Source organism: Sinohyriopsis cumingii, chromosome 7, assembly GCF_028554795.1.
Source record: "Sinohyriopsis cumingii isolate HCF-2022 chromosome 7, ASM2855479v2, whole genome shotgun sequence".
In the NCBI taxonomy this organism is placed as follows: Eukaryota; Metazoa; Mollusca; class Bivalvia; order Unionida; family Unionidae; genus Sinohyriopsis; species Sinohyriopsis cumingii.
In genome coordinates, this window is record NC_142967.1 from 50,323,271 (window position 1) to 50,349,621 (window position 26,351).

At 38.6% G+C, this 26,351-nt stretch overlaps 1 protein-coding gene across 2 annotated transcripts in view; it reads right to left on the reverse strand.

Moving 5' to 3' along the window:
- The window catches only part of LOC149795200 (sialin-like), a 98,423-nt gene that overhangs the window by 51,563 nt on the left and 20,509 nt on the right, over window positions 1–26,351 (reverse strand). The gene's annotated exons all lie outside the window — the stretch shown is intronic.

The following is a 26,351-nucleotide window of genomic DNA, read 5'->3' on the forward strand; positions in this document are numbered from 1 at the left end:
TTCAGAGTAAAAGGACCAGGAAGTCCATGAAGGGGCAGAACCTAGAGTTTGGAAGGATGAACTAGGAGACGTTGATATACGGTCAAAGTGAATGAAGGTGATGCAATCAATTGTGGCTATGGCGCTCTTTTACCTCTCGTTATGATGATGTGATAAATCCAAACTGGACACACCTGTTGAATTCTACTTATATAGTCTAACTTGAATTTGAATTACCGTTTTAATTTGTTCTGATTAAATTTGTTCTTTTCTTGTCAAAGGGGTCTCGTATTGTTTATTTCTTACCAGCATTCTCGCTCAGTTCTCTGTTGAAATTCCGTTCTTCTTTCACTCCCGCCGGGCTATAATATCGAGGGAGGTCATTCTCTGGATAACGCAGCCAAACCCAATTAACCACCCCTCTTTATAAGAGGGCGACGTTAAAATGTGACACAAAAATGTTTCATGTGCCTGGTCATACTGCACCCAGTCCTAGACCAGTGTGTAAAAAGGTACATTATTTTTGGTTTGTTTATTTGGGTTTTTTCTCAAAAAGATCTCTGAGTGATGAGAGCTTTCCCGAGGATTCTGAAATCCAAACAGATTGTCAAAACTGTGTTGCATTAGTTTCTTGTAACATAATCAGTTTCTGGGTTAGTTACACAAACAGAGTGAACAAAGATTTTTTCGGCCTAATAAGATATTTCAATGGGTGTCTGCACATTGTAAATTTGGCATTAATATTATGGAATTTCTGAAAGCTACGGGGACTGATTTGGGAGGGGGGGGAACAAGGCAGACAACCAATAATAGTATTCATATACACGAGGAGTAGTTGCCAACGCAACATTCCTCCTTTGACTTAACATGGTTTTTGCGTACACGACCCTTGGATTCTTGCATTCTACGCTGACAGCTGTAGCCCTTGCAGTCCGAGCTGATAATGGTACATAAGACGATGTTTCTGTCTCCAAGATTGGCAGTGCTATCTCTATACTTTCAACGTCTACAGAAGTAGTGTTATCGGTATTAGTGGTTGTACTTGTATTGTTGTACATAATGAGAGAGAGAGAGAGAGAGAGAGAGAGAGAGAGAAGAGAGAGAGATTTGGTAGAAGTGACACTGTGCGCTGAGTGAAATGAAAACAAAATCAACACACAAAATTCACACAAATACACAATTGACGAAGACACATAACGGGTCGAGTGTTAGTTGTTCTTGGGGATTTAAAGCGAATTTTCAGCACACGATGGGGATAATGGCGGCCAGAAGGAAGAGCCTCTGCAAACCCCATGAAGAATTAACGACCAATGGAAACCACTGACAAGCTTTCTAACATACCTACCAACGTTGGCCGAACAATGATGGATAGAAGATACTATTTAGATCTAACGTGCACTCGCCCAAAAATCCAATCATTATTGAGAGGGATGTATAAAAGACATTATATACATGTATGCAAAGATTAAACTAAGGAAAGGTGTGGATGACAGGCAAATTAAGTCATGGTCATGAATAATACGTATGTACCAATAACTGTTATTTAAGTAAACCGATGTTTGATGTTCATCTTATTTTAGAATTCGGCCATTAATTAGTAAAACAACTGAATATATACCATATTACTTAAAATATACCATTGTAAAGGGATAATTTGTATAGCGTATCAATGAAATGATACACTTGCATGACAACGGCAAAACGCCTGAATTGTAAATGTATATTTAATTATATTTTTTAAACTAAGTGTTTTTTTTAGTAAATATAAGGAAATATTTCACGACTGTGGTGGAAACATGGTATTGTCATGAGTGGCAAAGTGACAATTCCCTTATATCAACAAGTGAAATACTTTCGTATATCTACTCATGAAACGTAGATTTTCTTATTATTATATATTTTTAAAGTCAACGCTTTCGATTGGTTTTTCCATTCTGCATTATTACACTGTTAAAAGGAAGTTCAGAAATTGAGAATTTACATATAATGCTTCAGAATGTGTATCAATATTTTTGCGCGGGTTGATAAAGTGAACATTGGTGGTGTGGGAACGCTATAGCAACATGACATAACGCTACAACATACTTCAAAACGTAACATTATTAAACGTGAAATTTTATTGACTGCGAGTTTACTTCAAAGGATTATGGCTGCAATTTTTTTTCCCTTCTTTCAGACGTGAATTTTACGCTCTGGCAGGCATGCAGTATATTTCGGTGGCAGACGCTGCACCCAAATTTCGACTGTAACTTTATTTTGGCTTGCAATCGACACAAATCAATGCCTGATTTCTTCATTTTCAGATATGACTACGATTGTGAGGACAGTTAAAATCGCTACTTAAACAATTTTATTATTATACAGTATGCTATAAAGAGTTTGTCTTCAAAATATGCACCCCGACTCTGATGTGGGAGGTCGCGCGTTCAAACCCTGGCTGAGTCATACTAAAGACATTTATTTTTTTTAAAATGGTACTAACAGCTGCCTCGCTAGGCTCTCAGCATTAAGAGGTAGATGTTGGGACTGGTCGACCTGGTTTCAGGATAATGAGACTGGGTGGGACATGATACAACATGGCTGAGGCATTATGTCCCCGTGCTAGACACCACTATAAACTGCCACACTGCAGACATCGTAGCGATATGACTGAAAAATTGTTACAACTACGTTAAAATCCAAATCACACACACACACACTATGCACCGCTTGTCATAGAGTGCAAAAGGTATACAGTACTATAATGTATGGATGACTCACAAAATGGAAAAGCAACAGGCCTTTCAAGTTCAGTCAGTGACAGCACGATTCATCAATTTGCACGTTTCGACGTGGAAAACTAGTTATCAAAAACGTGAATATAACAAACCTTTCTTCTGTTCGCCTCTTCGTTAATTACATGAATATAAATGTATACTAGAGGGTCAACACTATTTACATATTTTAACATCTATTCATCTTGATCGGGAGTGACAGAGGAAGGGCGGAAGACAGCGAGACTGGCAAAATTAGACGAAAACATAAAATAGCCATCCACATGGAAATACCGGTCTGAAGAACATACACAAGGGCAGATGTACTTCTTAACTGGAAAAAGAAAGTAGTTCCAAAGAGTGTTATCGCCACAGGGGCGATAAGTGGTATCGCCAATGAGGCGGTATCATTTTTCTCCCACTAATATAGTTCAACATCTTTGTGATATATATATATATATATATATATATATATATATATATATATATATATATATATATATATATATATATATATATATATTTTATCGATGCACCGACGAAATTTCATGACACTATACAGGGCCTGTCAAGAGTGAATTTATGTTATGTAACTGACTTCATTAATTTAATAGAGATTGTTTTGTGACTGGTTTTGTTTTCCAATTGTTATTGTTTGATTTCTAACTGCCGTGCACATGATTTAAAGGTTCATTTGTCTAGAAAATACGTATTTAAGAAGGATACGTAAAAGTTGTGTATATATTGCCCTATCAACGCAGATGCAGTGTACTCTAGGGCTTGTATAGTACATGTGCTTACAATTTGCCTACGTACGTGTAATATGCGATACAAGCCCGTGTGTAGAGTACGTTGAAATCACATGACCTATGATGCGAAAGCGCACGAATTGATGAAAATGGAAGAGCTGGTGATATGTCCTATTGTCTGTTGTCTATCGTCAGCCCGTTTTTATCACTGCCCCTCCCAAGCTACTTGGAGGAATGTTATGAAACTCTCTCTCTCTCTCTCTCTCTCTCACACACACACACACACACACACACACACACACATTGTGCTGTTCAGACAGCCAATATAGCCACCAGTGCAGCCATCTTAAAAATCGTATTATTGCTAGTCTTCCTGAATGGATAGTCTTATCAACATGCGGTTTGTATTAAATGACTTCTTACGTCTGATTTTACTTAGCTGTAAATGGTGCCAATCCGACTTTCAATATGGCCGCCACTGCAAGCATCTTTAAAATCTTGTTATTGCAATATATGAACAGAAAGTCATATCGACATATGTGTTGGTCCTAAATGAAACCGTTTCGCTTAGAAAGCAAATAATACCGAATGAGCCTCCAGCTTGAAAAGTTTGTTAGCTTTAGTGTCTTGACTGGATGATCATATATCAACATGGGGTTCTTACTAAAACACCTCTTATGATGTCTTGTTGGACCTAAATGAAAATGATGCCTACAGGAAAACATCAGCATAATGGATGGCATATAAGAAAGGATTAACTTTCACAGGGTGTGAACAAGCGAATCCTTTCACTGTACAGCGTGTTGCCTTGACAAATAAATGCTGAAATAACGAAATGTTCATTATTAAGAAATTATTACATGCTCTGACAATCAAGAGATCTATAGCACTTGAACCAGCGTATAAACAACTCGGCTCAGTGGAATTTATTTTTTACACGAAACTCCTCGAAACATTTGTCGGTCAGCTTAAGAGTCACTGAAAAACAGCGTGACACGGTGTTTTAAATCTCATGGAAAAACACAGAGTGACACCGTGTTCAAAATATCAAAGGGAAAACAAAGCAGGACACTGCGTCTCAAATCTCATAATCATCAACATTTCCAACATATTTTACAGCCTAAATTGCGTGTTTGGAATTAAAGAATTACAATACGGATCGAGTCCCATCATTAAATTTACTGCGACAATAATGTGTACACCCTTATTTCTGTCTTGTTTGCCCTCACCGTAAAAGTTAATAACATTTGGAATTACCAAAAAAACTGTAGGGGTTGGGGTTGGGAGTGTTTTATTTGGGGTTTTTTTTGTGGTTGTTTTTTCTGTCTGCACTAGTATATTCCTAAAGTGTTTAATCCTTCACTATTAAGATCCATCTATCAATAATTTATCGTAGCTTTTAAAAAAAAGCATCACAATTAATTAGTCTGCAAGTCTCCTGCCAAATATTGCGAATGTACTAAAGGCACATTTTTATGTGTACCAGTGATGTACATATATAATCGCTGTGCTGTCGTCTTTGTTTGACTTATAGTTTGTCTAAAGTTGAATGAACCTATTGGTATGGATATCATTACTAAAGGACAAATATCAAGGGAAATAACAGGACAAATATCAAAGGAAATAACAGGACAAATACCAAAGGAAATAATTTAGAAATGCATATAAAAGCTTTCAGATCAGTGATAATATGAGAAATACGTATGTTTGTGCCCGAATGACGTCATCAACAGCCATATTTGTGGTGGGCTAGTAGATACACTGTTGATTTTACATGGTGTTTGGAAGTTGAAATAAAATTCATTGAATCTCAAGAAACTGTCACAAAACATACACACGTAAACAGAATGCAAATCAGGCTTTCTATTAGTATCTATATTTGTAATTTATAAGTTGATTTTGTTTCAGTGTACCTTGTTAAAATTGGTAAATGTTGGTGGTCGCATATAGGAGAAACTGCCAAGTTGACCATCGTCCAGGTAAAATGGGCAGAATATCGTCTGCTAGTGAACTTGTCGGGACATATATATACTTACTTTGAACAGAGAATATCTGGTGAACTTGCTTTAGAGTAAATACACTCCAAGTAACTACCAACGTTAGTCCGTGTCTCCTCTGACCCTTGCCACCCCATTTTTGATATTAGGACATTTATGTTGGGGTGTAGGGACAGAGCGCATTCCCTATCGAAAAGTTGGAATTCGCCGACACCATTTGGTGTCGGCATGGGGTAGCCGCTTTCTAGCCGATCCATCAAACTTGAACGACCTTGGCCAGATCCAGGGCAAATTTCAGCAACGACGTAGTTTCGTCTCGTCTGTCAGCGAATTAAAGACATGACGAATGCAATGCTCACGATTTTTGAGAAAACAAATCGTATTCCTATCGATTTCGTGCAGGTATATCTCGATGAAAGGTCGTTCAAATTTGCTGGGTCGGCTAGAAAGCGGCTACCCTATGCCGACACCAAAAATGGTACATGCAGCTGCCACTCTTGGCGCTCAGCATTAAGAGGTTAGTGTTAGGACTGGTCGGCCTGATGTCAGGATAATGTGACTGGGTGAGACATGATGCTACATGTCTGCGGCATGATGCCCAGGTGCTAAACATCACTATAAACTGTCACACTGCAGACACCGTAGCGTTATGACTGAAAAATTGTTAAAGCTACGTTAAAAATCAAAATCACACACACACACACACACACTAAACCAGGCAAACTACTAAAATGTGCACTGATATTGACTGCAGCGAAACTTGCTTCTCTAATATATTTATTTTTCCGACAGTAACATAACAGTGGTGAAGTTCCCTCAGGCTGAAAACATATTGACGTTACTGCAGCTTCAAAATAGGTGATAAAAATGAATTAACTTTTTGTAGATCAGTTTCGCCATCTTGTCTACTGTGTAACTGTATGATGATATTATTTTTAGACAAATAATGGATCACCTTAACCATAACATTTTTTGTTTCAACATGGAAGGGCCACAATTCCTGTTAAACCCCGATGATTTGAATCATGAAGGCCAAAAATGATATGGTCATTCTCGACAATCTGTATTAGTGCTGGTTCAATGAACCAGAATGACCTGTCAGGGTCAATGTACTTGAATGACTGTTCACAATGAAAGACCTTATAATCCTAAGATCCACACCATTCCAACGCACCAAATAATCATGGAACAGAAATAAGCAAACTGGGTCAAATATATTAATCCAAATAAGAAACCATTCTAAAATTCATCCATTCTGTTGAAGGGCTGAAGCCGTGACGATAAATTAGGCTGAATGGATGTAATTGGTTTACTAAGGCTGACAAAGAGCTCTTTTGTAAGGACTCGTGCTAAAGTTTCCTTCAAACAAAGCAAGCTATAAAAAAAATCATTTATATCCCCTCCATAAGGTGCTCGTTTGTTTTCCTTCTTTTTAAAACAAACGACAAAAACATTTATTTAGCACAAATCTGCCCATTTATCCTTGAAAAATGATTGCCTCCATTCAAAACAGGAAAGAAAAGTTGTTTGGTGAACAGTTGACGTCTTAATGCAGTATTATCCCCTGATCTCTTTATCTCGAGTTCGCACACAGTCCCGCGCGCCAATCTGATAAAAATCAGATCTCCACTGTACTACCTAAAGATCTAACAACGACCGATTAGGGGTTATGTTCTCGTGACCATTGTTATTACCATTAACGCTCATTTTATCAGCCTATCAGGTGAAGCCTCATCTCTTCGTGTTTGAGAGACTGAGCAGTATAGCTGAAGAGCGTGTGTGCCCGTCGATTTGATTTACTTTTAAACTTATGGAAGATGCTAACTCAAAGGTGATCAGTACATGATACCTATGCGGTCGCTGTCAGATCTTCATCCACGATAGTGAAAATCTGATTTTAATCAGACTGGCCCGCGCTCACACCTGATTCTGTCTTTTTTTTTTCTTTCTTTCTTCTTTGTGCTTGATGTACGCGACATGTTTCACGGACAACATGGGTTCCTACTTGCAACCTGCTGACCAATTCGCGACAAAAAAGTGTTAAAGCTGGAGGCAACCATAGTAGCATGTTGTGCAAAACTTTAACGACGAAGGATAAAAATGCTCAACAACTGAGACGGAGTTTCGGCCTCTTGCCCTAAGTTCTATTCTGTGCCTTCCGTCTTTGTCATTTTTCCACATACATGATCATATGCACTCCCTCGGGCGCTAACATTTTTAGCGTATGTATGTATGTATGGTACGTATGTATGTATGTATGTATGTATGTATGCATGTATGTATGTATGTATGTGTAGGGTTTAACGGCACATCAACACTAGAATGTCCACATGGTGCCGTGTAAGCGTCGGTACTAAAAAAAAAAAGGCATTTAGAATAATCTGGAATAAATCGCTAATATCCTAAAACTACAAAAGTCATTTTTTTGTTTAAAATATTTTTCAGTCTTTTATAAAGTTCACAACCTTCTCAGCTGGAACATCATGACGGGACACATGCAATGGCAAAAGGTCGCTTCCATTAATCGCCTTTTACGAAATAGGGGTGGAGGAGAAGTTTGGACCAATTCTGCATTACCGATCTCGATTGGGGTTTAGCGATTTGGTGGTACACAGGGTGAGCTATTTAAGTCATGCTCAGGTTTTATCACATACAAGTCCTTTGGCAACAATATTTTATTATTGGTGTAATCCCTGGGAAGAAACAAGTACAAGCTGGTTCTTTATCATTTTAAAAAGACCCCAAACAGCCTCAGAGATATACGGTAAACTAAGCGCCATGCATGTCGCGAGAGAATACCAATGACAACGAAAGCCGATGTGATTCAGTTGTTAGCGTTCCAAAACTCGCGGCCGGAAGAATGAATTACCTCAGCACTGAAAAAAACCTGCATATGTCGCTGTACCCTAAAACACATAACTCATATTGTAATTTTAACATATAAATGTGAATAAGGTCCTATTAAACCGAATATTTTCTCATACAATGTGAATAAGGTCCGATTAAACCGAATATTTTCTCATACAATGTGAATAAGGTCCGATTAAACCGAATATTTTCACATACAATGTGAACAAGGTCCGATTAAACCGAATATTTTCTCATACAATGTGAATAAGGTCCGATTAAACCGAATATTTTCACATACAATGTGAATAAGGTCCGATTAAACCGAATATTTTCTCATACAATGTGAGTATTAATGTTAAGGACAATCAGCTTAAAACTGAAATCTCCTACATGAATGAAAAGCCCTTCAATGACAACTCAATATCAATATGATATTCCATCTAGGATGATTGGAGACAAGATTTCAAAATGGCCGCTGTCTGAAGTCAGGTCGGCCCCATTTTCATTTATAATCAAATGGGCACCATAAGAAGTCATTACATGATCCTCGTTATGATCTGACCATACATTCAGAAGAAGCAGCAATAAGAAATATTTCCAGGATGGCTGCAGTGGTGGCCATATTGGATGTCTGAGCTCTCAACAGCGTTGTTTTCATATAGGAACAGCTAGGGCTTGAGATGAACGAGAGTATACAGTTTTGTGGCAATTCACCAAGTAATTTTGAAGGAGTAGCGATAGAAACTTATGCTAACGGACTGACGGACGTTAGACGTCGGAAAAGGGGTCATCCCATAAGCTCTTCTGGTCTATGACCAGCTGAACTAATACGTGGACCGGGAATTCCGAAGGTCACCATATACGAACCTTTATCTGTGCCATCCAGATCTAATTATTATACGTAGATCACAATTGTAATTAGAATGAACGTATGTATTTTATAAATAATTCCTTGACATGCAATTATCCTTGTACTTTTATTTATCGCTGCAACCCTGTTTAAACATTTCCACAGCTGTGACTTCAATGTGAAGCAGGAATTTGTATATTTCGTTTAAAAGGAGTTAACATCTTGTTTAAATTAAGACCTTACTTTGACACAAAAAGATCACGCGCTAATGCAAGAGACAAAATATAATATCATGGATACGAGTTGTAAATGTTCCAATACTTTCTACATTTATATCTAACCCCTTCGTTATCAGCACCTTTTCAGTTTTTGCGAAGGACAACACTTGAGTCATTCCAATAATATGTTGCATCAGGCCCAATAAAACTACATACACGTTTTTGATAATGATTATATGTACAAATATTTTTGTTGCCTGCAGGCATAGCTATAATGTCGGCTCCGGTACTTATCCAGTGAGCTATTTATTACCTATATGTGCACGTCCTGCTATCAAGGGACTTTAACTTAGAAACATGCTTGTACCGGAAAAACATTTTGGTAACATCCTTTGTCCTGACTAAGGACTTGTATTACATCAGTTAACTTTACCTTTAAACCTTGAAAAAGCCATCAAAACAAGACATAGGTCACATAATCCCTGCTTAACTGAAATATGACTAGTGTTGTGTACTAGTGTATCCTTGGATGAGACAGCAAGTTCATACGATTTTTGAGAGCCAGAATCACACACATAAAATAAATCATACCTCTACCGACAGCTGTTTTAAGTGTCCTGTCCACAACATGGTGTTAAAATATGTTTTTACAAAACGACATCTGATCAATGGCCACAACCTAAGTACTGAGCCACCTAGGCTCTGCCTGCCTGTCTGCCTGTCTGTATGTATGTATGTATGTATGTATGTAGATAGGTAGGTACGCAGGCAGGCAGGCAAGCAGGTATCCATGTATGTACATGTCGGTAGGTAGGTAAGTAGGTAGGTTGGCGTTTAGAGTTTAACACTAGTTAAAAGTTAATCTGTGCAAGAGTAAATATAAAGGATTGCAAACTAACACAAAATTTGGAGGATAAACCTTCCAAACAGATGTAAACATGCAGTACTACAAGATAAAATGTAAAGATTAAAATTAGCGACGTGTAATAAACGATTACATAGCTCATCCCCACTTTCACTATTGCCCAGTAGCCATTATGAACATTATTATGGGGCAAATCAATTCACATTCAAGTTTTCCTGGCCCCTATCCCCTTTGTTTTGCAACTTTTTATTATCTTCACATCTGAATTTTAACCATTTTAAAATTTTAAATTTTAATAAACACTAGACAGTATTGTGCTGATAAATTCTGAAACCACCCAACTATCTACCCACCTACCCACCCACAACAAATACGAGTTTCGTCTGACTCCTCCCAACCAATGTTTGATACTTCAACATTTGCATTGGGTTGTGGGGTCATTGTTAATTGACTATAATTGTTGTTGTTGTTGTTTTAGGGTTTAACGCCATTTTTCAGCACGTGATAGGCTATATATGGCGGCCAGTATTAATGGTGGTATTAAAACCCCGTAAAGAACCACCGACCCACGAGAAGCTACTGGCAAGCTTTCTCATATACCCACATTAGCCGATTAATTGACTATATAAAAGTCACCTTGGCAGCATAGGGCAGCCGCTTACCATCGGGCAGGGGAGCATAATCCTCTTCGGCCAAGGGCCAGGTTGCATTTTCTAAGGCCACTACAGGGCCGCAAACACTACTTTCTTTAATATAATTACTGTTCACGGGCCAGATTTCTGTGTTTTAAATTCCCCGAGGGCCAGACAGAACACGTTCGCGAGCCGGAGTTGTCACATTATCCTGACACCGGGCCGACCAGTCCTAACACTAACCTTTTAATGCTGAGCGCCAAGCGAGGCAGCTGTTAGTACCATTTTTGTAAGTCTTTGGTACAACTCGGCCAGGGATCGAACCTACGACCTCCCGCATCCGAGGCGGACGCTCTAACCACTAGGCCACCTGAGCGGTCCAATAGTAACGTGATATCAACAATAAAACCATTTCCAAAGTTGGTGTACAAAAATTGGAAAATAGTAAATGACTATCACATGCTGTTTGTAAAACCTCGAAAAGACACATAATTCACAACATATTTATTCCAAGAATAACGATCAGAGACCTGTCGTTATCGCAGCAACCTGTTCAAAACCCGATTCGTCGAGCACAGAGCACATGTGAACGCGATAGTCATGGGATAAAACAATCGCCGACACGTGGTCTATTCTTGAAGAATCTGACTTTAAGCTGCTTCGACCCTTGCCTGACCAGCCGATCAGGTTCTTGGAGTTCATAAGCTGGAAGGGCTGATGAAGAAAAGACAAGCCGTGAAGCTGGGGGAAAATTAGACAAGCCTGTCAGACAAACGAACATGTTAACATTATTATTTTGTGCCAGTGTGAGAAGCATAGAAGCAGTAAGAAAATACGAACGTCCCTGCAGCACATAGTCAAGAGAGATTTCAAACATTTTAGATGTTGCTGATGTGGAAAATTTGGAAATTTGTAATACTCTGTTGCAGCTAACATGCTAAAAGATCGTCAGTCATGTAATTTTAAAGCATCTTCATCTACTAGTTCACAGTGGTGACGGACTTAATTTCATTGGCTGGGTTGGGTAAAAGATTTGACAGTTGTTCATTCACAGTAAATTGCGGCGTCCCAAAGTAGGAACCTTTAGTAATATTTATGATAATAGACTTGTAATAAGATCAATTTTACAACTGCAATTTAATGTCAAATTACGCCTTTATTTGGCGATCGTAAACACAGAAAGTTGCACAACATAAATTGTGTCATTTCTAACAAACACTTATTGTAATTCTCTCTCTCTCTCTCTCTCTCTCTCTCTCTCTCTCTCTCTCGACTAATGTACTAGTCTTGTGTCTGAAAATAGAACAGTACCATTATCAAAAAAGTACAATTATCAAGTAATAATTGACTTGAAAAGGGGGATATGGGCAGCTGTGGATTAATATTCGTTATGTCTTTTTTGCTGTGGGTTAATATTCGTTATGTCTTGATTGCTGTGGATTAATATTTGTTATGACTTGATTGCTGTGGATTAATATTCATTATGTCTTGATTACTGTGGGTTAATATTCGTTATGTCTTGATTGCTCTGGATTAATATTCGTTATGTCTTGATTACTGTGGATTAATATTCGTTATGTCTTGATTGCTGTGGGTTAATATTCGTTATGTCTTGATTGCTCTGGATTAATATTCGTTATGTCTTGATTGCTCTGGATTAATATTCGTTATGACTTGATTGCTCTGGGTTAATATTCATTATGTCTTGATTGCTGTGGATTAATATTCGTTATGTCTTGATTGCTGTGGATTAATATTCGTTATGTCTTGATTGCTGTGGATTAATATTCGTTATGTCTTGATTGCTGTGGATTAATATTCGTTATGTCTTGATTGCTCTGGATTAATATTCGTTATGTCTTGATTGCTGTGGATTAATATTCGTTATGTCTTGATTGTTGTGGGTTAATATTCGTTATGTCTTGATTGCTGTGGGTTAATATTTGTTATGTCTTGATTGCTGTGGATTAATATTCGTTATGTCTTGATTGCTGTGGATTAATATTCGTTATGTCTTGACTGCTGTGGATTAATATTCGTTATGTCTTGATGGCTCTGGATTAATATTCGTTATGTCGTGATTGCTGTGGGTTAATATTCGTTATGTCTTGATTGCTGTGGGTTAATATTCGTTATGTCTTGATTGCTGTGGATTAATATTCGTTATGTCTTGACTGCTGTGGATTAATATTCGTGATGTCTTGATTGCTCTGGATTAATATTCGTTATGTCGTGATTGCTGTGGGTTAATATTCGTTATGTCTTGATTGCTGTGGATTAATATTCGTTATGTCTTGATGGCTCTGGATTAATATTCGTTATGTCTTGATTGCTCTGGATTAATATTCGTTATGTCGTGATTGCTGTGGGTTAATATTCGTTATGTCTTGATTGCTGTGGATTAATATTCGTTATGTCTTGATTGCTGTGGATTAATATTCGTTATGTCTTGATTGCTGTGGGTTAATATTCGTTATGTCTTGATTGCTGTGGGTTAATATTCGTTATGACTTGATTGCTGTGGATTAATATCAGTTATGTCTTGATTGCTAGATAAGACAAAAACCAAAGCCTATTAAACGCAGTTAAACCTAAACTGGGGGGATGTTTGTTCTAAATATAGCCGAACTTTGTTTAAAGAGAATCATTGTCGCAGGGCACAATACACGACGCTTTCATACCAAGCTATGGAAATCAAACTGAACGTGGCTTGCAACCACTCCAGTATATATATATATATATATATATATATATATATATATATATATATATATATATATATATATATATTCAGAGATTCGAAATAAATTGGTGTTTTACATTTCAATCCGCAACATTGACAATTTGTTACACGATCTTTCCCTCAAATAATTTCACTTTCAATATGTGCCTGATTTTGTCTTGTTATTTCATTTTTTTCTTCTTCGTATCATTCTTTTAAATTCACGTGTAAAAAAGATCGAGAAAGGTTCTCCACGAAGGAGGAAAGTATGATAACGGCCTTTATGAGCCCTGGCAAAGTACGCTTTTCTCAACATATGTACAGGTTGAGATTTTTGTCGTCTTTTGTTGAAGAAAATCTACACCTCATAAAACTGTCAAAAAAGCGGTGCGAATTTAGATTTGCCATCAACATTTATCAGCTAGATATTTTACCGATCAGACGAGGACGTGTAAAAGTTAGAAAGCTTGACCCATCACCAAGCTGTGGGAGTCGTCTGCTTTTCAGCTAGTCGCTAGTTCGTACACGCGACCATATTGTTTTACGCACTGGTTCAGCCAGCTCTTCGCCTTGATAATCAACACCTTCGTACGTTGGTACGAAACCTGTGCCGTTTGGAATTCTTACATAGCCTTATCGTAGCGAATACGATCGTCGTCGGTCCGCTTTTTAAATCCATCTCAGAGAAGAGGAAGTCTGAGACAAAGAAACACCGTTAGAAATTTCCCCACTGACCATAAGAGTTGCAGAGGCCATTTGTGAGCCGTGAGGAACTGTGCCTTATTTAATTATCATGTAATGTGACCAAACGTTCAGCGCCGTGATGGTAACTGCCATTGCTGAGATTTCTAAATCAAGACGCCCGAGGTCGGCATATCTCATCTTAAGCAAGCATTTGTCAATTATTGAGGAGATGGTTGTACATACCCCGAAGGAAATGTTATCGTCGACACCTTACCGTCAAATACCATGTTGGTATTATGATAGCAATCGGTCCCGCGTCCACCTAGGGATTTACTTTGGGGTTTTGTATTTTGCTCCAGCGAAAACGCAAATACATTCAGCTGAGTGCGGGTTGGATTAAGGTGTTATGGGTAACCACAATGCTGGTTGTCCATTTGTTTTGCATCCTCGTTCCATCTAAATTTAAAGTGCTAAGTGTCAACCCCAAGCTTACGCAGATACTCTTCCATCAGTGGCTTATATTCACTGTCGATGTAAGGCACCTGTTTTACGACCGGCTCCAATACTCCGTCATCAATAGTAGGATGATTCGTACTCATCGTCCGATCGATCCACCATGGTTATACTAAGTATTACGCAGGTTCTGAATGAAGAAACCAAAGACAGTGACTGAAATTCCAATCTGCTGTGCGTCGACGTTGTGTCCCTCACTAATAAAGTTGTCATGAAGCAAAACTATTCGCAAGGTATCCGTATGAGGTGATCGCCATTAAGACACCATTTACACTGATTACAGATCACCTGCCGTCAATGCGTCTCCCGTGGAGGTCAATGAAACAGGCTCCAGCGGCTGCGACAGTGTCGTTGTCGGTGCCGAGTTTAAAACCACCAAAATTCTGAAAGCTTTGAACTGAATCTCAGCGATACAAACCGGACACATTTATTGCCGTAACTTCATCAACTGCCGTGATATTATCATCCGTTAAGTAAACAGTCTTTTAGGCGGTGCTGGCCGTGTTAACAACTTCGCGGCCTGGAATGTCAGCCTTGAAAAAAAAAGGGGACGATGGCCCCGATGCGACAGCAGACTGGATAGTAAAGTCATGTACACGTAAACCAACAGTGTGAGAGCAATGGTGTTAATTCCAAGAGCGCTAGTGCATCTCAGCAAATTAACTGGTTTATTTTGCTTGATTTATTTATTTTCCATCTAAAATACATATCAAGAGCTTGTTCATGCAGCCTTCACATAATCGACGATGTGGTCGTCCATAGGAGACTGTGTATGCGTGTTCCATTGGGGCTCACCACCTGCAAGAATAACTTCGGGCAGGTTACTGTTTATCTCATCAAGAATATTTTCGGCTATGTGGGGATTTTTTTTTTCCTTTTGCTTTGTTTTTTTTTTTTTTTCTCGAGGTTTACAAAAATCCGCAGGATGGTGATATATGCTGCCTGATTCGGTGCCACATGCGTGCCAGATCCCTAAAACCTCACGCTTTCAAAGGCAAAGATGAGAGTTGGCGTGAAAGAGCCGATAGTTTGGTTATATTAGCATGATGACCCGCATGGAAGCCCATATGCAGTCCGCAGTCACGCAAGGAACGAAAGTCTGTATATTTCATGAGCGGATTAAGGTTGTAGTACACACCTGGAACATCAAGAGATGTCGGTTTGATGGTTGGATTCTGGTTAATTCAAACTATTGAACCATCTCCAAAAATAACTTTATCATCGACGCGAATTAGAGCATCAGATGCATTTTCAACTATCGCGAAGTAGAGATGACACAGATCAACTAACTGTTGCTCCATCATGAGGTGTATATGCGGAATGGTGTTTTGCATCTGGATCAGATCTGTTGACATAGATGATAACTACGTGCTACCTTTCGTTAAGTAGAAGAACATCATGAACAATTGGTTCTTTGAAATCGTAGACAGCGAAATGAAGTTCTGGTGTGTGTGTGTGTGTGTGTGTGTGTCTGAGAGAGAGAGAGAGAGAGAGAGAGAGAGAGAGAGAGAGAGAGAGACAAAGACAGACAGAAAGAGACAGACAGACACAGAGTGACAAAGAGACAGATTTGGACGTTTAAAGTAGCTTTAACAAGTTTTCACTTATATCGCTACGATGTCTGCAGTGTGGCATTTTAAAGTGATCCTGACACCAGGCCGAACACTAACCTCTTAATGCTGAGCGCCTAGCGGACAGCTTTTGGTACCATTTTTACAAGACTCTTATATAACTCGGCTGGGGTTCGAACCCGCAACCTCCCGAGGCTTGCAGACATCTGATTTCACTGCTGAGTGACTAGCTTCTTTTTTTCACTGATATGAGAACGGGGAAGGGCAAAGAACGCGACATATATTGTGATGACAAGTATCGCGAGTTTCCTGCCAGGTAGCCGATTGCAGTGCCAGCCGCCCTCAGCAAGACCGACACTTTATACGATTGACCCGAAATTCCTGGTCAGAGACACCGCCTCCATTCCCTGCTCCCGCTTTCAGCATCCCGTCCGTCCGCTTCGGCTGCTTTTTACTAATTCTTTTGCGCCTCCTCAGTTTGGTTTAGGTACCGGAGACTGTTATCACAATCGTGCTTTTAATAAAACAGAGAACGGTGACAAATGAGGTTATATTGATTCCCTATTCTCGAATAAGTGATATCAGCCCCTGTCCTGGGTTTTACTTACAATATCACAAACAGCGGTAAGTAGGTCAAAGTTTCTATAGTAAATTGGTGGCTATCTGGAGTTGCCCATCGACTTCCCCTTCCTTAGCCATAAACTGGACTTGTAGATGCTCGCGCTGCATCTACACCGTGTTTGAATTTTACGACTTTGGTAGATCATTTGCAAGCAAACCTTTGTATATGGTGGCGCTATACAGTTTCGCATTTTGCATAGGTTAGGATTTTAAAGAAAAAGAATGTCCCCGGCTTTCCTCACTGGTTATACTGGCTATTTAAAAAAGACCTTGTATATCTTAGGTATAATGCAAAGAACCTTTAATTCCCTTTATTTTGGTGTATGATTGATGGGTGTACTATGGGTTATAGAGTATACAGCTTGGCCTTACTTCAGATGTGCACCTTTCAAAAAAGTGCTAGCTCTACTTGGTCATTTTCACTTCCTGAACTTCAAAGGTAAATTGTATAAAAAAGAGCCGATAACTTTTTTTACATTTTATATATTTGGTAATTCATTCATTGCACTTTCAGAAGCTGGTATTGTCTAGTCTGGCAAAATTCATTTTCCCTATTTTAATAGCTGCTATGTATAGTGTACTTTAGACTAATTCAGACTGATTTTTTAACACAAGGGTGCAGTCATTTTAGTTAGCAGTGTGCTTAAATCATGTAAAATTTCCAAAAGTACAATATCCAAAAGAAATATCATCCACATTACATTAATGTAGCATAGAGGTATGCAAACATTCTCTCCACTGTGCATGTTTTAAATGTGAACTACTTCGCCTTACATACGTCACTCTCTCAAAAGTACATATTATCTGGTGAGCGCCACCATAAAGAAATGCAACGTTTAGACCAATGATTTATCGCAGTGTGGGACTACTTAAAATTCACTTGATCCGAGGAAGTGTGCGGTCTCTCCGTTACCTCTAGCACTTCAGTGGGAGCTATGTCTTCAGATTCCGATCACTCTGTCATTATGGCTTCGTCGGCTGGTATCACTTTTGAGCCACGATTTGTTTTATTTGCGCTTCAGCCCACAACGGCTTCGACTGGAGGCCGAACCCTTGGATGAAAATTGTATCCATTTATTTTTATAATATCGCTGAGGCAAAACATTTATTTGTTTTGTTTTTTGTGCTAACGTAATGCCTTTGTTAACCCACGTTACTGCGATCATGACGTCAATCTTTGCCATAATTTGTAAACCCACCAGGCGCTTTTACTAAATCCATGTATGTTGTGATACGCATCAAACTCGTTTAGGGGTCGTTCTAGTTCTGCTTTTGTAGACATATGTGCTTGCTTCCACCCAGAAGGCACCTCGATGCCGCTGTAACAATGACGGGTTTCCCCTCGGTCGTTTTTACTTCTTATTTTACTTCAGTGGTAAATGTGATTTCATCTTCGTCGGGCCCCATCGGCGCAGAACTCCTCCATCTAAAAGCAGCATTCATCCATAATGATATAGCTATGCCCACGTATTAAACAGAAGACAGGAGAACTCAAACAGCATTAATAGTCGCGGCAGGAAAAGTAAATATGTTTCAGTACAGGAACAAACTCGACTCATCTCGATCCCTTCAACGCGCGTTTGGTGTAAAAAGTGCCTGGAGCACCAATGTTGTGATTAATAACCATGCAACATAACAGACAAAGACCAGGAGATTACCTTCAAAATTCTAAATCTTGGCAGCAACGATGTTACTGTGCACGGACTGGCACTCACAATTGCTCTGAGCCGCGACACAAGAGCTCAGGCTCAGGCTCACGCCAACCGTGTAGTTGTGAGTAACCTGGACCGCACCATAGTTGATAAAATAACTGCCAAGCTAGAATGAACGAATTAGTCACTACTGACGATGTCGATACCTTGGGTGTTTATATGAATCTCTGACTGACGGAAAAGGAGAGGAAACACGTGGTCTCCCAGGTGATACAGAACACAAAACACTGCTGTCATGTTTGACGGGTTGTGAGTATGCATTAGGTTGTGAAACGACTATGGCTAGTTTTGTTGCATTTCGATACACGATATTTGACCCAGAAAGAGTGGGAATACTGGTTGATCCCACGAGAAAAGAAAAGCTAACACGTATTTAGATTGGATTCTATATTTGTATTTGAAGGAAATTGCTCCATACTGTACCTTAAAGTGGGAAACGAACACAGTCTTCAAACAATGCTATAAAAGAGAGAGTTGTTGTTGATGTAGGGTTTAACGCCATTTTTCAGCACACGACAGGCTATACATGGCGGCCAATATTAACGGTGGAGGAAGAACCCGGGAAAAGCCCGGAAAGAACCACCGACCCTCGAGAAGCTACTGGCAATCTTTCTCACATACCCACCTTGGCCGAATCCGAGACTCGAACCTACGCAGACAGAGGTGAGATGGCAGTGATCCGTAACGGAGAGCGCTTTAGACCAATCGGCCACTCGGGGCCCTTAAAAGAGAGAGAAGGGGGAATGGAAAAGAAATAAGGAAACGACTACCTACCGACAGTGATTTGGAAAAGATCGGAAGCACCTGGTGATGCTGACATGCCGGCAATTAGTGTTCGATCTGTCATTCGATTATATGGTGAAATCTGTTCCATCAGTATAATACAACGGCTAATTGAAATTCGCATAAATTTTGTATCATTCAAATATCATGTTCAATTACATTTTGTTTGTGTAACCGATTAAATTGTTATATTTTATATACGTGGCGCGTGTTGTTCTATTATATACCTCTGCTCAGATCTCTGTTATTCCATCATTAATTTCATATTTTATTGTGATTGTTTACTCGATCCGGGCACTAACACCGTTGTCGATCATCTCCAAGTTAAAGATAACCAAAAAACAATAAGAAGTGGGGAGATATCATACATCTCCACCACCTCCTGATATATGCGTGTCACCTGCCTGTAGTTATTTCAAATGGGGGACTAAAACTTCATGACTGTAGTTACAAACGTGCTTTTGCTAACTAGATTTGAAAAGTAGATCACTGTGACCTACTTTTGCCAAAAGTTAGCAGTCCTTTCCAGAAAGTACATACTATTTGGCGACAACTCGATAGGATTGGTCAGTGGACACTTGGAATTTCGCCCATGCGATAGAATGCAGTTCGATGTTTATATGCACCACAGATTGCCTGATGTACTTTGCCAAAACAATTATGACCACTGGATACGTCTAACTGCCTGTTTGTCCACGTATCCCCCTTAAATGTATCTTCTAATAATCATAATAACAAGTTTCCTTTTTAAACGGAAGTAGTCGTAAAGTTAGAATGAAAACGTACATCAATAAGAATAAACAAATGATAAGAAAATATAAATCACGGAAAATTGAAAGGGGAAAAAACATCTACAGCCTTTTCACCGCAAATACATATATCAGAAGTAAAGAAATGAATTATATTTATGTTTTATTTGATAAGCTAATATTTCATAATTACGAAGTTCAGTTTCATTGATCTTTGCATCTGTTAAATTAGTTCCATATAGGTATACTTTTACTTTTTAATGGGCGCAAACTTGTGTCCGCTTCCAGAGCGGTCTATTAACCTATGAAAAGATACAGTGCATTATGCAGTATTAATGGTTATGCCGATGCATGTGTATACGTTTGCCTGCGTGGATAAAATCCTTAAGGTAACAAAGAATACTGTTTAATTGATTATGCATATGTAATATCAGTGATTTGTCCAGTAATGCAAAATCGATACTGTTCAGTGCGTAACCGCTCTATGCTTGCATACTGTTGCATCATCACTTCTTCCAACCGGACGTCCCACATCGTGATTAAACCCAAGCGGTATCCACCCACAGACGACATCCATCGTCTGATATATCTGAGGAGATGCTGTAAAGCCACGTTTAATATAAGAAGGATGCCGAGGAGGCCGTCCTAGTCACATGACAACACAAATCTCGCAACCTACATGTCAATTACACGAGTGTGAGATTTGGAGTTTTAACAAAGAACGTATTCGGACTTTCCGAGATAAATCTGAAAAGACTTAGCCATGGGTTGAGTACATGTGCGCCCACACATACGGGCAAGTTGGGAATTGGGGTGGGAGCACTTAAACTCCAAACCCCACTCACTTCGATTTCACCTGTAAACATTTACTTGTCTACATCCTTAAAATTTAACATCTGACCACTATGTTGTCACACACACACAAACAAATAGTCTATGGGCACCCCTTGCTTAGTATGAAGAAAAGAGGTCGTTTATGTTTTGTTAAGCACGTACGCCATACCCTTATTCAGTCAATCATTCAAATGCCTTATTCAATGGCAAGTCCAATTTTATAACGGACCTCCTCATATCACGTGAAACAAGCAAAGAGCATATTGCCTGCACGAAAAAGGTTTTTGCTAGCAAATGAAACATACCCCTCAATCAAGATCCTGATTGCCTGAGCATTTACAAAGCTGAGCATACAGCTGATTGCCTGAGCATTTGCAAAGCTGAGCATACAGCCAGTTATTCACTATGTTAGAGCGACCAACACTATTTGATTTCTGTTTTGATGAGATCATTGCTTGTTTTGAGAAAAAATGGTACTTGACACATACACTCAGACAGCCAACGAAATTTTCATCTGAGGCTGAACAATCTGCAAAGTAGTCTGAGTTTCCTCTGACCTTTCCCACCCCTCTTTAGATATTTTCAAAACAAAAATGTCATAATATCTAATATGGGATCGGAAAGGCCAGAGGTAACTCGACTATCTGCCATGTGAATTGTTACTTTTAGGGTCAATGACTGCATATAGATCGACTTTATGGGTTGTTTTTCCATATGATTCACTGAACGAGCTTTCAATGGCAAATGTGTTTAATTTTATTTGGAAGTTTGATATTTTTTATCTTACGTTGAGAACTCTTAGATAAACCGAGTCAAAGAGGATTCACCAATAAAAAGCATGAATACGTGATTTGAAAATGTTCAGCTTAATAAAATATTTACGTTTGAATAACTAATAAAGTGTATGTATTTTGAGTTTTGCATTAATTTATTTCTAATCTTTAGTTTATATTAATGAACTGGTGTAACCTTTTACTCTTTTGAAGCTGAGAAAGACAGTTCTATAATATATGATTGATACAATTGATTGATATAATCATATATTATAGAACTGTCTTTCTCAGCTTCAAAAGAGAGAAAGGTTACACCAGTTCATACATCTCTTGCAATGTTACTTTCTACGTAGGACCGCTCCGGTGGCCTAGTGGTTAGAGCGTCCGCCTCGGATCCGGGAGGTCGTGGATTCGGTCCCAGGCCGAGTCGTACCAAAGATTTACAAAAATATTTACAGTTGCCTCGTTTGGCGCTCAGCATTAAGAGGTTAGTGTTATGACTGATCGGCCTGATGGGACTGGGTGGGACATCATGCTACATGTCTGCGGCATGATGACCCAGTGCTAGACATCACTATAAACTTCCACATTGCAGACATCGTAGAGATATGACTGAAAATATTGTTAAAGCTACGTTAAAAATCCAAGTCACACACACACACACACACTTTCTACGTAATGAAGAGCTCCAAAGGTCAGCGATCATTCCAAGTAAAATAGTCTCCATTTAGGGTGGAATTTTGGGTATGTTGTATAAACGTTTATGTCGACTGTAAATGGAGACCGAATAGATTCCTACATTTTTTCCTTAAATAATGTTTGAGATAAATATGAGTGGACACGCCCTCGCCATAATGTAATTCTACTCCGAATGACACATGACCTAATGGGACATCACTCGTGCAAATCGGCATTAGGACTCCTGGAATCTGGTCAAAATTAATAGATCCGGTTCAGTACACGAATGTAGTCCCATTCTATTTTTAGAGCATTTTTTTCCTGTCTCCCTTTGGTGGTGATACAAGAGTTAGATTTAGGCATTATTGGTATGGATTTTAAGGCAAATGTTTATTCTTTAGAATATGAGCTTATGATGTGGTTGTCTGTGTGTGTTTCGGCGACAGTGTACAGTGAGTAATAAGGTCTTGGTGATGATCCGGAAGTGAAATCTGTTTTCCATTGCACGCTGATTGTCACACATTGGAAAATTAAGTACTAAGAAACAAATTTAGCGAATATATAGTAAAATTAATTGTGTTCTATGTCCTCCTGTTCACTTTAAATCGCGTATGCCGGATCAGCTATTGTCCAGTTTTTTTTTTAGTAAACCCCGATTTTCCCTTTGCAGAAAAAGCAGTCCAGTAAGACTGCTCGAACTAAAAGCAGTCCAAAAATATCCGACGGACATGCATAATAAATTCTATGACCTTTAAAGCTCTCAACGTTGTGGGGTCTGCTGGTATTTTCAGCTAATCAGATTCGACAGTTGCAGCTTATAGATAGATCCCGAGTGACGTCATCAGCAGCCATATTTGTGGTGGGCTAGCAGATATACTTGTTGATTTTACAAGGTGTTTGGAAGTTGAAATAAAATTCATTGAATCTCAAGAAATTGTCACAAAACTTGTACACGTAAACAGAACGCAAATCAGGCTTTCTGTTAATATCTATATTTGTAATTTATAAGTTGATTTTGCCTCAGTGTGCCTTCTTCAGAATGAACAATTTGTGAAGTCGCATAAAAGAGAAACTGCCAGGTTGCCCATCGTCCACGTAAAATGGGCAGAAGATCGTCTGCTAGTGACCTTATCGGCAAGTACCTACTGTAGTTGTTGAGTAAATATCTACCCCAATAAGAGATACGCTTTTCATTCTTTCAGTCAAGTTTTCTGAACCGTTCTCTTGTAATGTGTAACTTAAAGCGTCTGAGGTTTTACCGCTACCTAGAACAGGTTTTCTACTGATCTGAAAAGCAGGACGATAAACAACGTCACTGATCGAAAATGAGCTAGGCCGCTCAACAACAACAAAAAAAAAAAGGGTCCGAAAATTGAGCTAGAATGAAATACGAGAAGGCTGTAAAACCATCAGATAATTAATTAGGTCACTGAGCCAAATGGCGAATTAAGAAGGAACGGTTCGTTTTGTTTGTAATACAGAAGGCAAGGTACATTAATTATGACCAAGTATTTAGCTTATTTACGAAAGCAAGTAAGACCTGTTCAGGTTAAGGACCTTTCCGGTTATTGCCTCTCAAACCAGGTGTATTTCCTGGGATTGTCGAATTATTCATATGTCCTTATTTTTCTATAACTCTGATCAAACATAGCGAGGAAATTTTTTCTGTTGCGCATAACTTAACCGTTTAACCGTTTTCACAATTAATCTGACCCCATTAAAATTCAAGCTGTCAAGTTAAAATATACAATGAGCCAATAAATAAATTACTATTTAATTCATGAAAAGGTCCGTGCAAAACACGATTATGGCATATTTTCCTCAACACTAAAGCAGGCAGTTCAATTTTTGTACGTTTCAAAAACCTCAACAAAAAAAAAAAACAACTGACGAAGTCCTAAAGTTTCATTTTTCGTTTCTTCTTGTTTTTTGGGGTTTGACGCCATTTTTCAGCGCATCGTATAACAGTATTACTATCGTATAACTGGTGGAGTAAGAACCCGGGCAACCCACGGGAAGCTACTGGCACACTTTCTCACATATCCATATTTGAAGAGTCGGAAACTTGCTCAATTAAACAACTATTTTTACCTAAGTGGTAATTAAAATAATGTAACCTAGGTATTTCTATCAAATACAATTAATTACCTGTCAATAGTTGCTTCTGTTCTCGTTTGAAGTCATATTGCCCATTAAAAAAAAAACATGGCGTAGAGACAAAGCAGGGCACATAAACCTTCAAATTTGCAGTAGTAATTGAGGCACATAAATTAGGAGTTAGTTTCAGCTCTTGTGTTTTATTTCTTCCCTAAGATCAAAAGCAATTGTCGTTGGAATAATGTATACCACCATCAAAACAGCCCAAATGAGTACAAGTTCTTCATCACCACGAAATTCAAACTCTGAAAATAATCGTTGCAAACTATGTGACGTATCTTTACAAGGAATTTTAGGTACCATAGTTTTTGCATTAGAAGAAGTGTAATTCATCCTTTACAGTTTTGTTTCAGAAATTACATATTCTATTAAACCAAGTTATTTTGTTTCTACTGTATTTGATATGCCCCCACCATCACCACCACCCCCGCATACTTCCTTGGCGAGGCTATGGGCACTGAGTTTTAAATTTTAAAAACGTACACAGATCTTCTCTAGTAACTGAATTATTTTATCACATATGGAATCTCTTCAATTGAAAATCTTTTTAGATTTTCACCTGGACAATAAGTTTACATTTTCAACAGATTTTTTTTTCTCCTCCTAGAAATGTATTTATTCTCCATAATCCTCTAGAGTGTATTGCTGAATTTTTCTTCGTGAAATGTACATTTGTGAATCAAACAACGAGAGAAAACATCGTAAATAAGAATATCTTAAACTCTGTGTGTGTGTGTGTGTGTGTGTGTGTGTGTGTGTGTGTGATTTGAATTTTTAAGGTAGTTGTGTGATTTGGATTTTTAACGTAGCTTCAACAAGTTTTCAGTCATATCTCTACGATGTCTGCATTGTGATAGTTAATAGTGATGTTTAGCACTGGAGCATCATGCCGGAGACATGTAGCATCATGCCCCACCCAGTCCCATTATCATGACACCAGGCCGATCAGTCCTAACACTATTGCTGAGCGTCAAACAAGGCAGCTGCTAGTACCATTTTTATAAGTCTTAGTATGATTCAGCCGGGGCTCGAACCCGTGACCTTCCGCATCCGAGGCGTACGCTCTAACTACTTAAAAGCACAGAAGCAGTCATGTTTATCTGCAGTAGTCCAGCTACAACCATGTGTCATAGCATCCATTAATCATTTCTAAGGAATTTACAGGTTACTCTAGGAGTAGATGAAACCAAAAATATATGACCTGATTAGAATAAACCCCGCCATAACTGCAACATTCCTACAATATTTATTAACAACTATCAATTGTTTAATACATTGTTAGTACAATCATTTAGATTTTTGCCACATTTATTTTCTAATATTTTGGCAAACGCTTAATTTCTGCAAAACGTTTAAGGAAAATAGTCATATTCATTCGCAAACATTACAAACAAAAGGGCTGATAAAGCAGTTTAAAAAAATTCCGTACCCAAAATTGCATTTTAAAAAAAAAAAAAAATTTCTAAATTATAAGGTGCCTTACGTCGCAAATGAAAGATTTGAATTCAGTGCTATACGTGACTGCGAAGTATGTATCTCACATATGTGCTTATTTTGCAAATGCCTGAGCAGCATATTATTTTAGAAACATAAATCCAGTCATCACGTACCCATCCTTGTTACAGACAATTCCAAATAGTTCAATAGCTTTCTAATTTATT